This window comes from Bidens hawaiensis, unplaced genomic scaffold (genome assembly GCF_021521415.1).
Source record: "Bidens hawaiensis isolate Kalapana, Puna unplaced genomic scaffold, B.hawaiensis_p1.1 tig00009623_1, whole genome shotgun sequence".
NCBI classification, from domain to species: Eukaryota; Viridiplantae; Streptophyta; class Magnoliopsida; order Asterales; family Asteraceae; genus Bidens; species Bidens hawaiensis.
The window spans coordinates 610,734-616,733 of NW_027491722.1; the positions used below are offsets into that span (position 1 = coordinate 610,734).

Consider the following 6,000-nt stretch of genomic DNA (forward strand, 5'->3'; position numbering starts at 1 on the left):
TTGACTTTTTGGTTGTAAAGCTTAAGTATCATCATTTATAAATTATTATACAAGTTCTTTGATGTTTGGGCATGTGGTAACCATTCTTGACCTTATTTCAAGATAGAAACCGAACCAAACCGAACTAAACCGATTTCACTCTCTTAAGACACACAGGGTGTTTCTAGCTATCATGACTTGTATAAAACTTTAAAAACATTTTATAAACTGATTTCAATTATTTTCTTAAAGTACTTGGAATGTTGAATCTAACTTGATCTTATAACAAAGTTTGGACCGACGAAACCAAACACTCGCTTAACGGACGTTGTTAATTCTAAAACAATAGAACTACATACTTGGTTAAGTCTACTTAAATTTTATTGAGTTATCTCATAACATTTATTATTTTGGAAAGTTGACTTTGGGTTTGACCAATTACCAAGACCCAAACCAAAAACCCGAACACTCGTTAAAACCCATTTTAGTATCTATATTATAAAGGGACTTGCATTCTTGCATTTTTACTCACCTTATTACTTAACATAGGTTGAGTAAAATTAAGGGCTAGATACTTTAACCCGGTTTCGATCAAACTTATATTTATAAAGGACAATTATTATAATTTCTTAAATATTTACATTTTAAACCTTAAACTTTAAATTGTTTGTATTTCCTATCATTTATTTTATTTAAATATTTCCTAGACAACCTTTCTAATACAAGACTTCCTTTCATCTAGGCTTTGCTCGTTAAACCTCATCCTTCCGGTTACTCGTCATTATACCGATCAAGTTTATTACTTGAAGGTGAGTACTTTCATTCCCCGTTTTTCCATCTTTCGTTTTGGGGTGATATTGCATACCTATTCAAATTAAATGTTTTATACTTGAGTCTTAAACCATAAACTTTATTGTATACGTTACTTAAATAAATGCTCGATTTGGTGTTATAAGCTTACATGCTTAATTGCTAGTGTGTTTACCGCTTTTGGTTGGTTGATTCATAAATTCAAGTATATTTGGCATCCCCTTATAGAAATGTGTCATTAATGTATTCTTATTAACGATTTCATATAAACCCGGATCTATTTGGCACCCCCTTATAGAAAGGTGTCGTTAATGTATTCTGATTAATGATTTCATTATCTAAATTGTTGCTATTATTAATTGTTTTGTATACAAGTTGCGGAATTTCCTATTATATACATATTGTTCATAACTATGAAATTGTTCACCAACCTTTGTGTTGGCAAATTCTATTTTATGCAATGTTACAGGTTTGACTTTAGGTTGACTCGAGAACTTGAAGTAAAACGTAATCAAGACTATTAGGATATTAGCAAAATGAACAATATATTATTTTCTATGATTGAATTCGGTTATTGTATGAACAAGTTATGTGACTCTTTATGATTTTATGAATTTAAATGAGTTGATTAAATATTGTCACTTTAAATAGTGTTTTGTGTTCTTGAGCAATCCGTTGCACCCGGCATGTTCCGCCACCTTTGGTCGGGGTGTGACAGAAATGAACCATCGACTCCAAGATATCCGCGACCTTGGTTATAAACGTCTCCAAGTCGGTAAGGAGGTCGTCGATGTCATTAATGTGAGGCAAATACACAGATTTCAAAGTTTTAAGGAGAGAGCTCCCCGAACTCGACCCGAAAGTCCAACGTCTAGCCAAAAAGAGAAGAAATAACTATTTTTAAATACAAATTTTAGTTTTATTTGTTTTAAGTAGTTTGCGTTTTTTTATCTTAGTATTTTTATTTATAATTTTAGTGTATTTTTTTTATTTTAATGTAATTGTTTATGTATTTAATGAAATATTATTTGTTTGATATTAATTAAAAAATTCAAAATGCAAAAAAAATAATAATAATTGAGTAATGATTGTTATAGAGTTTTGAAGAAAGTTTTAAATACACCACTTTTTTTATAAAACTTTGCAATGTGGACTAGATGCCATGTAACGTAAAATGCATAGGAATAGAAAGTTGTGACTACGCATGGTCTTATAATATCATCTTACATTTCATTTTCCTTAATCTGTTACTTCAAATTTTATTTTATTACTTAATACATTTCTAAAACATAAAAACATCCACAAACATTTTATTGTTACACGTCTTATTTATTTCACAATTTTACCTTTGAGAAGGTGACTAAAACACTTAAACAGGGCTAACTTAGGTGACCAGTCAGACAAGCTAGCCAGTAATACAATAGATTCAATATCCGATCCGGTTATGAAAAACATGCCTAACATATTGGGAGTGGAACACCATTCCACCCTTCGACACACTCCAACAACGGATCAATAATTTGGCCTTTGCAAATCGCCATGAACACCTTATCAAACTCCTCCCCTGGCGAAGTCACCTTCTCACCAGTCAAATAAACTGCTCCAACATCCTCCCTCACGAACCTATACAATGGATACGACCTACATGACTTGATTCGGTTCGGAATCAACAATGAACCTTTCTCAAATGAGGCCCGAACCTCCTCCACTTCTTTCAGTAAAACCACTTTCAGTTCGTCTTCAAACTTCCCGATCTTTCGAAAGACCACGGTCCCCGCATATTTCTCATTGATCCAATTGGTTAAAGCTTAATCAACCAAAACTTGTCGGAGTTTCTGCATCAATGGGTACGTGGCAAGACACGGGTCGTCGATGTAGCTGAAAACATACTCCTGGTCAACCACACGAAGCAAGCCTTCTTTACAAACACCCGTGGTTATCTTCCTAGCTACTCGGCTTATGGTGGTCTTAATCGTCGATTTCATGTTCTCTTCCAAATGCCTCAAGTCAACCGATTGGCATAATGCGACTAGGTAAGTCGATGACATGAGCTTTAAAATCTCAACCGCCTCGGCTGTCTTCCTAGCCGAAATCAACCCTAGAGAGTTAACATTTTGATTATGTTGTTCCGCGCTTTGAACATAGTTTGTGACCGGGTTTGCAAGAAACTGGAGTTCCGAACAATAAGAAGCCATCGCGATCTCTCCACCTTTAAATCCGTAATCCAAACTCGGGTTCCGCCCACCCGAGAGATTCGAAGGTAACCCGTTATTGTAGAAATCATTCACAAGCTTGGAAAATTGCGCGAACATGAGTTTTCCGATGGTGGCGATAACCAAACGTGTGTTATCCATAGAAACACCAATCGGGGTTCCTTGAAAGTTACCATCGTTTACCGCTTTGTTTCTAGAAACGTCAATTAACGGGTTGCCATTAACCGAATTGATCTCGCGTTCGATCATTTTGGTTGCGAATCAGATGACTTCTATTTGTGGGCCTAGCCATTGGGGTGATGTGCGGAGAGCGTAACGGTCTTGTTTGGGTTTTTGCAACGGGTATGTTTCGTGAACCTTTCGTGCGGCTTTAACGTAGTCACTTCCGTTTAGAATGTATTCCATGATGGCCGCAGCCTCTATTTGACCCGGGTGATGCTTTAACTTGTGGGTCAAGTGGTCGGTGAACTCGGGTTTCCCCTGCATCACTTCCGCGAACATGGCTGATAACACTTCTGATAATAATGCAAGGACGTTAGCTTCAAATAACACCATGGACGCCATTCCGGACCCCACCGTGGTGCCTTTGACAAGCGCTACCCCTTCTTTAGGTTGTAATTCAAAGAACCCGCCTTTGAGGCCTGCTCGGGTGAAGGCGGTTTCCGCATTAAGGATTTCACCTGTGGCGGTGATGGATTTGGAGTTGGGGCGGCCGGTGAGGAGGCCGACAGTATAGGATAAGTGGACGAGGTCATCGGAGGCAGTGAGGCTACCGCGGAGGGGTAAAATTGGGGTGATGTTGTGGTTTAGGAACTTGGCTATGGCTTCCAGGATTTCGAATCGGATACCGGAGTAACCCTGGAGGAGGGTGTTGATTCTGACAAGCATGGCGGCCCTTGTGGCTGAATGTGGGAGTGTGTGGTTTGCTTCTGTGTTGTTGCCGAATATTCCGGCGTTCATGAACCTGTAAGAACATAGAAAGTTATCAACATTGACAACAATTACTTAGGGCTTGTTTGTTTCACGTAATTCGTGGGAATTTAAAGGAATTGGAATTAAAATCTCATGACATGACGTGTTCGTATCGTTGGAATTGGAATCTTAATTCCATTGTGGTGTGTTCGGTTCAAATAATTGGGAATTGAAATTGGAATTCAAATCCTTCAAATTCCTTTAAATATAGGGATTTCAAATCCTTCCAAAACGTGGAGGAATTATAGGAAATTCATTGGAATCTTATCTCAAGTATTTTTTTTAACGAGGACAATGAACAAAACATTTTAGTTTTTTTTAGATTTTTTGCTTTTAATTTATATTTTGAGTTATGATTTTTTTATTAATATTTTTGAATATTTTTTGAGGGGTTTTTAATCTTAATAGAAAACCCATAAAAAAACTCAAAAAAAAAAAATTATAAAAAAATCATAACGCGATATATAGATAAAAAACAAAAAATATAAAAAAGCTTAAATGTTTTCGCCGGTGTCATTGTAAAAAAAAACTTAATGTATATTCAATTGTCAAACAAACACATTAAGAATGTATTTGGATTTCAATTCCCCCAAATTCCAATTCCTATTGGAATGTTCAGATTCCAAATCCAATTCATTCAAATTCCAAATCTTATGCAAATTCCAATTCCAATCCATTCCATTTCGTGAAACGAACGCGCCCTTAGGCTTTTAACCCAACCGGATGAATACAAATAGGAGGGTATCCATGTGTTCGTCTGTTTAACTATAATCTAACAACTGATCAAATACGAACAATTAAAGAATGAGTTTTTCTTATCCATGTTCGTTTGTTTGTTATAATAGAATGAGTGTATTCATGTTATGTTTGTTATTACTAGTATATATGAACGGTTCACGAACATAAACAAATACATATGAATGAACATATATAATTGAAGTATATAGATGAATGTATACTATTTATTTATTGGGTGAAATTAAAAATAACATGTACATTAATCTTTTATAAACGTAAAAGGTTAATAAAATTAAACTAAATAATATATATATTTTTTTCATTAAAGTAGATTTAAATGTAATAGATTTAAAAATATTAAATAAATATATAAACAAACATAAATGAAATTAAGAAGTTAAACTAACATAAGTGAAGAACATAGAACGAATGATCGCAATACATAAACTAACGAGACATGTGTCCATTTCATACGCTTAAATAAATAAACATAAAAATTTGTTCATGTCTATCCGTTTATTTAAAAAACCCGAGTTGAAAGTGATAACCTGATAAGTTCCTTCTGAAGAGCATCATCTTGGGTGGTTCTGAGGTTAGAGTTGGCGCAAAACCTGGTGATGACACTGCAACTATCAGTCCCTTTAGTCTTACTCTCAATCATCCACTCACAACTCGCATCCACCCCTGCCCTAGTAGACTCAGACAACACCACCTTCACGGCGGTGTTGTCACTGGCAGCAACCGCAGCCACCTGCGCCACACTTAATGTCTCTCCACTGAGCTTCACAACCGGCTTCCTGAAGTCCGTCACCATCCGCTTCACCTCATCCAGATGACTACCCTTCAACGACTCCGCCACTGCCCCCCAGTTTAACGGATCACACTTTTGGTGTCCATTACTAACACCGTTTTGGTGTCCATTGATTTTGACATGACTGTTATTATTGGCCATTGATTTGAGAGAGAAAGTGAAGTGTTTTAGAGAGAGATGGATGAAAGATAGTAGCAAGGCGGTACCATATTTATAGACGGAGGGTTGGCTAGGTAGCTTGTTGGTTTTTATTTTTGTGTAGGGGTTTGGTAAGAAGAGACTATGTTGACATGTTGTTAAGACGATGAACCTCATGCATGTAGCCATGTAACCATGTTAAGGATTCATTGTGTACGTCCATGTTCACGAGTATTATCATATTATGTTCACAAGCTAAAAATAAGTAAATTACGATGATACATTAATTATATATTGCGGGTTCATCATGTAGCTAAAAATACGTAAATCACGATGACA

The 6,000-nt window shown here is 36.0% G+C and overlaps 1 pseudogene across 1 annotated transcript; it reads right to left on the reverse strand.

Moving 5' to 3' along the window:
- Positions 1 to 1,992: 1,992 nt before the first annotated feature.
- On the reverse strand, positions 1,993 to 5,781 carry LOC143533213 (phenylalanine ammonia-lyase 3-like; annotated as a pseudogene). The gene is made up of 2 exons (XR_013135313.1): positions 5,261 to 5,781; positions 1,993 to 3,966 (listed from the first exon to the last, which is right to left on the reverse strand). The product of XR_013135313.1 is annotated as a phenylalanine ammonia-lyase 3-like (transcript).
- Between the last annotated feature and the right edge of the window lie 219 nt (positions 5,782 to 6,000).